The 12,390-nt window shown below is 40.9% G+C and overlaps 1 long non-coding RNA gene across 1 annotated transcript in view; it reads left to right on the top strand.

Annotated features, from left to right (window-relative positions):
* Positions 1-10,016, top strand: part of LOC124102633 (uncharacterized) — a 33,307-nt gene extending 23,291 nt beyond the window's left edge. Inside the window, exons 2-3 of the long non-coding RNA XR_006854946.2 lie at positions 2,363-2,412; positions 9,247-10,016. This is a non-coding gene — a long non-coding RNA (uncharacterized LOC124102633). The remainder of the gene's footprint in view (positions 1-2,362; positions 2,413-9,246) is intronic.
* The last annotated feature ends 2,374 nt before the right edge of the window (positions 10,017-12,390 follow it).

Raw genomic sequence — 12,390 nt, 5'->3', positions numbered from 1 at the left:
ATGCTGTCCCTGAAAATCTTTCAATTGTTTTCTGGGAAACACTTGTGAGCTGCATTTTATATATTTATAAATTATATGATATTATAGTGTAAAGAGTGATCTTTGTCTTATTCACAATCTTAAAAAAGACTGAGAGAAAGCACATGAAATCTGATGCTCTAGGGTGACAATAACAAATCCTATTCAACAAGTCTCAGTAGAGTGTAGCGCTCTGATTTTAGTCTGTCCTGACTAAGGCCATTGCCACCGTGGTGAAGCTGTGCATACAAATTGTCATTTTCTTGGTTAACGTTGAGAGAATTATAAGGATGTGAAAATTTAGGCATCAAAGTTGATCAGGGAGAAAAAAGAATAAAGGTTATGACATGGATATTTGATTAAAATTAGTTTAGAATAAATAGTATATTACTTCAATGAATCACCATCATAAAATAGGTAGTTTGGTACACTGTTTCCCTTTTGTTAAGGGAAATAATTAGGTGGATCTCAGATGATTCCATGAAGGAGACCTCTTTTCATAGAGGGGAACAAGGTGCATTTCACTGCTAAGGGTCAGATCTCCCAATCCTCCTAGTTAACAGAACTATGGATGTCCTCCAAGGCACAAAGGGACAGCATTGGGCCCTATTAAACGGGCTTCTGCATTAATCTAGAAATTCTTTGTTGAAAACCAAAAACATAGCAACCATATTTAAATTTCAGACCATTACAATTAGGTGTCTTTGAATAAAGAAGAAGAGAAAAGAAACCAAAACCTATTGAGTAGAGCTTTTAAAATCATGGCTAGGTGTATTTCAAAACAAACACGCCTACGCCATTCCAGTTAAAGTAGATCGAATCCTCTAGCCTCTTCAGAAGTTACCCTTGGACTATGAAATAGGAATTTTGTTTAGGGTTTTTCAGGTGTGATGTTTTAAAAGAAAATGTTTGCAAATAATATTTTCAATGCAACTGCTTTTGAACGGGGCAGCGGGAGAAGCCAAGTTAGGTTAACAGATCAACCATAGAAAATTCAGCAGGATCCTTTGCAAGGCAAGAGGGAGCCTGTCTGTGGCTTTGCTGTGTGGTCGTGTGGCTCCACCGAGCTGCTTTGCCTGATTCTCAGGGGTTTGTGGTGTGTGTGTATTCACCAACACTCAGGGGGCTGGAGGCAAGGCTGGGGATGGCTCTCTGGCAGGCTCAGCCAGTTTGGCACGCTCTCAGCTCTGGGAAGTCCACAGTGTTTTACAAAGAGCAGGTGGGCGAGAAAGCTCAACACTGCAGGGCAGATCGCGCAGCTGCGAGAGGTGGAATTCCCCACCAAAGGCTCGGCACTGCTTTGAAAATGAATTCATCATTAAAATAGAAGGATTTCTGAAGCAGTAGACGAACACGGGCCTTGATTGGTTTCAAATTAACTCTTTGTATTCATCTTTCATTCATCCTGTAAGAGAACGTCTCTGCTTTTCCAGAGACTGGTAACACAAATAATCCTTGACATCTTTTCAAGGAGAGTGAACCGCTGGCGTGCTCACAGGGCTGCATCTGCTTTCCATCCCGCCTGCATCTTGCTGCTATAAAGCCTGGCATGGAGGGACCCTTGCTGCAATCCAGGCGCTCTGTTTTGCTTGTGTTCAGTATTTAGAAAAACAGGGATTTGCTTCTCCCTGGAAGGAGAGTCTATGCTTCCTCTGGAGGCTACAGGAAAAGGAGGCATGGCATTCCCCATGTCCTTTCTCTCTCTTCCCCTCATTTCTGGGTCTTTCCTTCCGCGGTCCCCTTCTCCCCTAACCCAGGAGCTAAGAATGGCCTGGCTTCTGCTCTTGCTGCTAATTTAAAGCCTTTCCTTGTAGAAAATACCTGTAGAACCGTTTTCTCTGAGGGAAACTATTTATGTGTCTGTTAAAAGTGTCTTTCTTCCACCAATCCCATAAACAATTAAATGCATAGCATGCTAGCCCAGAAACCTTCCTGGCTACTTCAGTGAAATTTCCTAATCCTTTTCTACAGCAAGCTATACCCAAGCGCCGTGGCCCATTCATCTGCTGTTGCTCCTCAAGCACTTTGATCTTGGGGCTTCATTACAGCTCATTTCAGCATTAAGGATGATCTGAATTCATGAGCTCTTCCCTTCCTAATAAGTGCCATTCAGATCCATCCTCAGGAGCGACCGCAGCTCACGGGAAACTGGTTCAAACCACGCGCAAAAGAATAATGGGCCGGCTTCAAACACAAGTGAAAAACGGGGTTTTTATTAGCCAAATGAACCTTTGAATGAAATGCTTCATTAAACAGAGGAGTCTCATTTTCAGGGCACTGTTAAATCAGCCAATTGCCACCCCGAGATTAGTAAGCGTGATTATTTCATTTTTTTCTTTTTCAGGTGGAAACTATGAGGTAGAGAAGAGACTGAAAGTGCCCTCCTCATCCAAGGTAGGGCTGGCATTAATTTGGGGTAGATTTGGCTTCATAGATCTTGAAAACCAGAGGGGCTTTTATAGGATCCCTAACTATTAATGTGGAGTGGAACGGGCCACTCCTAAAGAACCCCCTCTTTTTTTCATTTCCTTTAAAAAAAAAGACATTTAATTTGTATTCAGATAATACCCTTATAACTTCTAAGGCTGTCAAGCAAAGAGAGGAAAAGATAATTAGAAGATGATAGGAACCAGCACAAAGCCAAATGGAGGAAGACGGGCCCACAGTAAGACGCACAAGCCACCACCTAATCCGTGAACTGCCTTCGCTATAATTATGTTTTGCTCTGGCATTAAACTGGTGAAAGCACAAAGGAAACACTATTAAAGTCTAATTCCCACAAAAGAGAGCTCATCCTGTATAACAGTAAGCAGCGTGCACCAAAGAGGTGCCTATGGCAAATTTTAATTTAGCATTTAATAGGAGCATTCAACTACATTGCAAAAATAAAAGGGAAGAAAGAGTTGATGGTATTTATTTATTTATTTATTTGTGTGCCTGTTTGCAGTACTGGGGATCAATCCAGGGCCTCATGCATGCTAGGGAAATGCTTTACCGCTAGTATGCTTTATTAGTATGCTAGTAATGCTTTATCCTAGTCCTGGTGGTATCCCTTTAAATACACTCTTGCTATTGGCTCATTCTGTCCCCACCTTCAACCTTCTCAGCCCTTCCTCATGCCCTCACCCCATCTGCAATCCCTATCTCTGCTCTCCCCGACCCTAGCATCGAATGCATAGCTGAAAGTTATTGTATACATATGCCATCAAGCCTAGTCTTCCTCCTTTGGTGGAAAGAGGTCAGAATGAGGGACAGAGGTGGAAACTTATGAACCTTGGGAAGAACAGGTGTGAGGTGACAGGACAGTTCGCCAGAGCACCTGACTGCACAGGGAACTTGCATAAAAAAGTGAACATGACCCTGAATAGAAAGTCAAAGTTAAGATGGGTAAATTGGCATGTGCCTGTAATCCTGGTATTCTGGGGAGGCTGAAGCAGGAGGATTGCAACTCTGGGGCCAGCTTCAGCATTTTAGCAAGACCCTAGAAAGAAAAAAAAAATAAGAGAGAGAGAGAGAGAGAAAGGATGAAGGAGGGAAAAGAAAAAAGTATTGGGGATGTAGCTCAGTGGTAAAGTTCCTCTGGGCTCAATCCCAATCCATAGTTTAAAAACCAAAACAAAACCCCCCAAAAAGATCAAAGTGAATAATTTAGCTTTTAAAAGTCATTTCTAGGCCTAAATGCTTTAGATTTATTCCACACAGTTTGTAATTATGAATAATTAGCAGACTTTTACCTTTTTGCCATGTAGTCCTGGTTTGGTACACTTGAATAATCACTTAAATTGATCACAATGGGCTGAGATGGGTTAGGAGCAATGGAATTGATATACCCAGGTCTTTGTAACTCATGAAGTTGTAGATAGGTTATAAGAAATTAGAAGGACTATTTTTTCCCCCGGTTGTTTTTGGTTCTACCACTTATAAAGAGACAATGGCAATTTGCCATTTATTTCCTCTTCTTCCTTTGATTCTTGCATGTCATATGTCCTGAGTCCAAGAGGACAAGTAGGTAAGTATTATTGTCGTTGTAGAGATGAAAAAGAGCAAATCAACTTAGCTACGATTGCAGTCTGAAGAATATAGTGGTTAAGAATGGAGGTTTTGAAGACAGGCTGTGTCACTTAAAATGCTGGCTTTCATGTACTTAAAAGGCACAGGTTGGCTAGGTGGTACATGCCTGTAATCCCAGCAACCTGGGAGGCTGAGGCAGGAGGATCGAAAAGTTCAAGGCCAGCCTGAAAAAACTAGTGAGACTGGGTCTCAAAAGAGAGTCGGGTATGGGAGAGCTGGGGATGCAACTCAGTGGTACAACACCTCTGGGTTCAATCCTCAGTACTGGAAAAAATCAAAAAGCACAAGTTAGTCATTAAACCTCTCTGAGCCTCAGTTTCCTCATCTACGTAAAGGGGATGTAATAAACCACCACATAGGGCTGTTGAGAGAGTTAAAGAGGATAAGCGTGTGAACCCCTAGCACAGGGCGGGTCTAATGCATAGTTGAACACCCCATAAATATACTTGTATAATTATTATTACTAGTACTACTGATGAGAAGACCAAGGATCGGAGTGTTTGAAGGACTTCTATTAAGAAGGCCACACAGTTAGACAGAGTTGCAAATACAGCCAAGACCATATTTTCCCTAGCTTTTGAACCTACTCCTTAGCAAGAGTTTTTCTTTCTTTGACAAATAGAAAAAGTGAATTTCCTCTGAGCATTGTTGTTATTCAGTTAAGTCTGTTTTCGGGGAATATACATATTTTAAGCAGGATTAGCTTGCAGAAGCAACCAAATGGAGAGATGGTTAGAGGATTCACCCTAATACTGATTCAAACATAAATTTGATCGCGGCTGAATGCATCAAAGTACAGGGCTCTATTTAGTTGGTTACAAAGTAGTTTTAGCAATATATTCTTCCTAAGGGGCACCCAGGCTGATGCAACTTCAATTGCTCCAAAGTACTATGTACCATTTGGAAATGAGTGAGTGGTCAGATTTGCCAATGAACATGTCTGCAATTCTAAATCCATCATTTTAGGAGTGCTCATAAAACAAGGTCCAGATTTATTTTCCACTTGGTGTTTGTTCTGTTCATTAATTATATTCATATCTGCTTCTTTGAAGTTATTGAGACTATTGGGAAATGTAAAAGAAAGCTGTATTGATTTCAGTCTTAATATCATTCCATCTCTATTTCCTTCCTCTATGAACTCGCAGGCATGTTGAGTGACATGTGGCAGTGGGTGTAGTATGTCGGGCATAGCGCAGGGCATTATCAACAGAGCCCAGGCGTCTCCAGACCTGCAGTCTCTTTGGTGAGAGGGTTTAGATTTAGAATGTCTGGATTGTATTCTACTAAAATCTCCACAGCCTTTCCTTTCAAAATCAATTTCAGTTGTCAGAGGGGGAAAAAAAAAAAGAGGGGGTGGTGGTGAGTCACTTTGAAATCATATAGCTTATTATTATCATCATTTTTTTAAAGCTTATTACTATAATTTTTCTCCCAAGGGAGCTGAGTTGATTTATCACCCCACCCTCCTTATCTCAACATGTGGCTGAGTTCAGAAGGGAATTAAAATCGGGGATTTTTTCCCCTCCAGGGAAAACTGATAGAATATACCCTAACCTCATTTTCAAGTTTAGCAGGAACTTTTTAGCCCCTTGAGTTTAGTTTTAAAATGTACATACAGCAAGTAGGCTCAGACCTCTCCCTACATTCATGTTTTTTCCCTGAATACTTTAGAAACAAGAGCAACTGAGGTACAATCTTCACAAATGGAATGCAGTACAGACTTGGTAGAAGATAACCTCATTGACATCAGGGATTCTTATCTAATTAGTTCACAGTTCTATGCTAAGCTCCTAGAATAACATCTGGTTAATAGCCGGTGCTCAATATATATTTGGGAATATAGTCTTACTTTTGTGAATTCCCCAGATCTAGGCTTGAAGGTTCCCTTCAATCCAAATATTAGGGGCTCATGAAGTGTCAACTGACTGCCAAAACTGTGCTTCCTAGTAACAGCTAGGAAGTGACCCTCACCAATAGGGAAGGAAAAGTCCTGTGTCACTTGGCATTTCAGCAGTGGGGGGAGCAACCTCCTCTGTCCCTGGGCCAGTTTCACAGCGCTCCTGGGCTCAGGATCTGTGTCAGGTCATTTCATGCACAGCAAAGGGAGAGGAAGAAACTGTTCTCAGCTTGGATGACTGATAGCCTGGGATTATTATTCTTTGGGTTCCAGGACACAGGGCTCCTATTATTTCCAGAGAGTTTTCATTTGTTTTTTCAATGCTGAAAGCTCATGCCAGTATGGTCGCCTGAAAGCTCATGGCAGCTTATATATGAGACGATCATATTCCATTCTTGGTTCCCTTAAACAGGGTGCTACTATTGCAGAGAGGAAGTTCCAGGGGTAACTATTCCCCTGTGACTCCAGTGTGGTCAGCGGAACTGTCATATGCAAAGCAGGCTTTGCAAAGGCTTTTGCTGGCTGAAATATAGGAGTGCCATTCCTAGCTGGCTCACTTTTCCATCCCGGCCAGAATCCTGCCTCTTGCCAGTGCCAACAGCTGATATGCCAGAAGAGTACTGAGCTTCCCTTTAGCTCCCTGTCCTTCTCCTACCTCGTTGGCCCCTTTGGAATAGATTTCGTTCATGAGATGTTGCTATAACAAAAATTGGATGATGAAAGACCACCATAATGTGCATGTGTTGGAAATGGCAATCCAAGATTAAGGAGAGTGTTATGGCTCTGTCTGATAGGATCTAGGGGTGCAAAATCTAATGCTCAGAGGGTGAAGAGGGTTTTATAAGTGAGTAAAGAGGGCAGGGTGCAAGACAATCTAGTGACTGGGGAAAATCTCAAAGTGAATGTGTTGCCCAAAAGGGACAGCAACTCCTACTTCCGGCTGAAGGCAATATGTGGGATTCAAGTCCAATGTGGTCAGGTCTCTTGTCTTAGAGATGCCAATAATCCATTTTTTGGTCTGTGCAAACTCTGAAATTGTTAATATTCACAAAATATTTATTATTTTTGAAATGGTGTGCAGACCAAAGATAGCATATCTTGGGGCTTTTGGATTTCATGGATATAAACATTCATTCTACAGTTAACATGGTGAGTTACTACAATGTGCCTGCACTGTGTCAGGAGCCAGCAGAAGTGAAAATGCAAAAGATATGGGTCATAGTCTCCTTATGCTTTATTAAATGAAGGAGAGAGAGGAGGAGAAATAGATACAATAAGTAATAAATGCAAAAGGACAAAGACTCACTGGACAGTAAAGAAGAGGCTACCTCATTTTCTGAGGTTGAAGGTCAGTCATGAGAAGGTCTTAACCTCTGGAAAGCTGGGCTGTGGGGGATATTCAGGAGAGGGACAGTACTACCAGTGGCTTGAAGATGGGTCCTGCAGAATATACTTGGACATCCAGGAGTGGGCTTGTGCCACTGGTGTATGGCACAAATGCCAGGCATTGAGGTGGCTCTGAAAAGCACCCTCCACCTCGGTATCCAGTATCCTCTAGATCCTGTTCTAACTGGTACCATCTGAATTTTCTGAGTCTCAAATTGGCCCAAAAATGGCAGAACACACTTTCACTTTCCTCTGACACTCACTATGGAGTGTGACAGCTGAGGATCAAGGAACCATGACATTGAAAACTCTGCTGGGGAACCTGGCATGGATAGATTTTATCCACGGCCAACCCACGTCTGCAGCCAGTTTAGTCACATCTGCATCTCGCATTCCATGGTGCTGTATCCATCCAGCATCTGGGTGCATCTGCACCCATCCATGCCCAGCATCTGTGGAACAAGTTGAGTGGTGGTGGCACTGATTTCACCAACAGCTAAAATGTTAACAGTAGGTAATTGGCTATTTTCCCCAGAACCGTTTTTACAAAACGCATCTGCCAAATTCATGTGGACATTCTTAATAATCTGTGAATGTGATTTGATTTTTACTGGTCCTGTCTAATAAGGTGTGTGGTTTTATTTTAAAGGTTGGTCTTTATCCTCCTTTTCAGAGTTGTATTGGTCATCAGATCATTATCCTGATTCTGGTACACGTAGCTTGCCCTCCCTCCATTTTTTTCTCATATGAGCTGTAACTATGGGAGAGTATACCATGGTATCATGGCTAAACTTCTACTCTGGTACTAGGATTCAAATCCCAGCTCCACATCTGACCCATTAGGACCACTTTACATCTCCACATTTGTTTATCATGGAACACCCCCCCCCCCACATACACCTCCAAAGAACTCGTGAAGATTAAAGGGGCTAATATAAGCAAAATATTTAGTACCAGACACAGACCTGTATGAGTGTTTACTACTATTACTAAGTAATATTATTATTTCTAGTGGCCCCAAATCAGTAGAGGAGAATAGCTTTAAAATCTTCAAGGGGATCTCATGAAAACAAAAAGAAGACCAGTGGAGCAGACAAAAGGGACCGGGTGGAGGGAGGAGGGGAAGGAAAGGGGAGATACTGGGGAATGATAGTGACCGAATTACATTGTTATATTATGTGCATGTATAAATGCATAACAACCAATCCCACTATAATGTATAATTATATTGCACCAATAAAAATATGGAAAAATCATATCTCTAGCTGGTCCTGTCCTTCTCTAGCTGGAGACATGCACAATTTGAAATGTAGAATTTTTGTAGAGAGAAAGTAGATCAGATAAAAAAGGTTATAAGACATTATTTTAGCAGGAAGATCCTCACCAGGGTGGAATCTTATTTTCTTCTTTGTATTAACTGCTATGTGTAATTCTAGAATTTATCCTCCAATTGGTTAGAAGAGGCTTCCTCTCTAGATTGAAGTAATAATAATCTCATTTGCCCCAACTCCAAAGCCCTTTGAAGTTAAACACTGAGAGAAAGAATGGCGGGGCCACTCAGCAGAGATTACATCTTGTTTTAAACACTAGCTGCTCTGAGAATAATTTCCTTAATTAATATTCACAAGATATCATACACTTGAGACTATATTTTCATGTAACCTACTTGCATGTAATTGTTCGCTAAGGCTCTTCACTTCGTTTGTATCTTCCTTTTGTGTCAGTATTCCACAAAATCATTTCCATCTAAAAGCGGTGCTGAAGGGGCTGGCGGTTCGCAGGGTCTCCCCTTCTGTGGGAAAGCTGGCACACACGGGCTTTCATCTCATTTCTAAAGTTAATATTGTTTTGTGCTGATTCCTATTCTTAACTAGATGCACATGGCTCCCAGACTCCCTCTCCTTCTGGATTCAAGCCCCAAACACATCCCAGCCTGCCCTCCTGGAGTCTCGTGGACCATGCAAAGTGTTATCAAAGCACCCTGGAGCTGAAACTGACCAAAGTCACAAAGCCCTGAAGGAGCTACATTTGCCATCAATAACAGCATCTGAGGGGATCGATGCCTGGCTGGGTCACACAATCAAAAGATGGACAACTTCAGTGACTTTAGATTATTCAAGAGTCGATTTGCCCAAAGATTAGTGAAAGGAGCTAAAATGACTTGGAAAGAGATTTTCCTGCATCTCTACTTTCAATACCTTGTCAGTTTGCATATTTCTCTCAGAAAATTTTAAAATTAAAAGACTACTTTTAAAAAAGGTATTTAAAAATGTATTGTAAAAGTTTAAATAAATTTGCCAATTGCTTGGGATCTCTAGCCAGTGACTTTTCCACATACACTTGCAAGAAAATGTCTCTTCCAGTAAAACAGCAAGCCCTCCCCCTCCTACATTTTACTGGCAGAAATCATTTTTTTGTTCATTTATTTTTGTAATTGTTTACTGTGTGAAACTTTAAAATTCAAACAACAGTTCTACCATCAGATACTCAATGATTGACACTTGACACTCTATATACGTATATATTATGTGTATGATGAATATATACTGTGGGTACATATATGTATATATTCATACATATATCCCTAGATTCAATAATTGCAAGAACAAATTTCTTCGGTGATGATACTTGCTTTATAAACAGTCTTGTCTTGGAGGGTACAAAATATTCTCAAGGTTTTTTTTTTTTTCCTGTATTGCAATTTCCTGATTGCTATATACAGCTGGAGCATAATACCTGCTAATAATTCTCTCTTTGGAATCATTACCCATCCAGGAATTTGCCTGCATTGTGGATATGATCTAAACACTGTTTGTGCACCCTGCTGAATGAAGTTTACCATTGTCCAAGTTGGCATCATGTTCTGCTACAAATAGTCCATGCTTCTTGCTTGCAGGTTTCTTGACATTTTCCTGGGTTCAATCCTGGCCCCTTCTCTTGCTCTGTCTCTTTAGATAGATAGATAGATAGATAGATAGATAGATAGATAGATAGATAGATATGCAAACATGCACACATGCACACAAACGGTTGGCCCTGAATCTAAGAGTTTCATGTCATAGACTCAACCAACCCTGTAGTGAAAATATTAGGAAAAACTTGCATCTGTACTGAACATGTAACAATACAGTACAACAACTATTTACATAGCATTTACATTGTATTAGGTATTATAATTAATCTAGAGAGGATTTAAGTTATGCAAGAGGATGTGCATGGAGTTAATATGCAAATAGTATGCCATTTTACATAAGAAACTTGTGCATATATGAATTTTGGTACCCTTGGGGACAGGGGTCCCAGGAACCAATTCTCCAGGATACTGAGGGATGACTTGTACATAGAAGATCTCCTGCCAATCACCTGCATGGCGGTTGAGATAATCCTACTGTTTAAGTCAGCTTTTTGCTGCCATGACCAAAAGACCTGACAAGAATGATTTTAGGAGAGGAAAAGTTTATCTGGGGAGCTCACAGTTTCAGAGTTCTCAGTCCATAGATGGCTGACTTCATTCCTCAGGGCTCAAGGTGATAGAGGACATCATGGTGGAAGAATGTGGTAGAAGAAAACAGCCCAAGACATCACATCAGAAAGCAGAAAGAGAGATTTTACTCACCAGAATCAGAATGCGTACCTTCAAAGGCACACCCTACCTCTCCCAGCCACATCCTGCCTGCCTTCAGTTACCACTCAGTTGATCCCTATCAGGGGATTAATTCAGTGATTGAGGTTAAGGATCTCATAACCCAATCATTTCACCTTTAAAACTTCTTGCATTGTCTCACACATGAGTTTTTTTGGGGGGACACCTCCCATTCAAACCATAACACCTCCCAAGTAAGCATTCCAATACCCTGTGCAAGACAGCTCGCAGAATAAGAAAACACAAATGAGCGTATTCAGCATTTATCTGCTCAGCCTCACTCAACTAAGCTACAGTATTTCACCCATCAATCAATATTTAATATTTTCTGGTGCTAAATGGGGAGAGGATGGGAAAACAGGCACTCTCCTGTGTTGCTAGGAGGAGACAACTGGCACAGCCCCAATGGAAGGCAATTTGCCAACATAATTAGAATGATACTGTACACATGCTTGACCAGCAATTCCCTCCCTAGAATTTTATCCTGCAGATATATTCTCACATGAGCTAAATGATGTATTTACTAGAGTATTCAACGAAGCATTGTGAGAGGTATTGGAAGCCATCTAGATACTTAAAGAACTGGTGAAATAAATGGTGGAGCATCTGATCAAAGGTCTGTCTACAATGTGGTTGCTGAGGAGAATGAGGAAGTTCTCCTCTGATGTGGAGGCTTTTGGAGATATTCTTATATAGGAGGGGGAAAGCATCCATTATTTATAGGACAAGGGTGGAAGTAGGGTGACTGGGAGCCAGGATAGAGATATACAATTGGTAGGATGTACACAGAGCATCCCTGGGAAGATTCATGAGGAACTAGTTGTACTTATTCTTGGGTGAGGGATGGTGCAGGGTGGCTTAAAGGCTGGAAAAGAAACTGTCACTGTATAGATACTATTTTGTAACATTTGAATTTTGAAATATGTGAAGGTAGGAGCTACTAAAGATGATAAATAAAAATAAAACAAAATCACTAACATTATGCACCCATCTTTGTGCTCATCTCCTGGAAGTTGAAATTATTTGAAGCATGGTGAAATGAGGGAAATCAGAAGCAAGAAAGCCAAGTTATTAAAGGAATGGGGGAAATGGCGGTAAAAAAATAGGACCATTTAGCTTCTGAAAGAATAGGTCAGGGAAAGATTTAATAATAGTCCTGAAATACTAACGAGTCATTTGAGAGGGTCAAGGAGTTTCTGTTCCTGGGCTGGGTGTGAACTTAAAGCTTTTAACTGAGAAAAATATGGAATTGAAATTCCAAAGTGAGGTGCAAGGTCACTGCTTTCAGATTTTTTTAAAGAAAAATTTAAGAACTGGCTCTATACTTTTATGACTCCCTCAGCCATATTGAGGCCAAAAAGAGGTTTGGGAAAAG

Source organism: Marmota monax, unplaced genomic scaffold, assembly GCF_021218885.2.
Source record: "Marmota monax isolate L192 unplaced genomic scaffold, Marmota_monax_Labrador192_F-V1.1 WCK01_AAM20220418_F8-fsc00002, whole genome shotgun sequence".
In the NCBI taxonomy this organism is placed as follows: domain Eukaryota; kingdom Metazoa; phylum Chordata; class Mammalia; order Rodentia; family Sciuridae; genus Marmota; species Marmota monax.
Note: the sequence above shows the minus strand (reverse complement) of the source record. Positions and strands in the feature narration are given on the sequence as shown.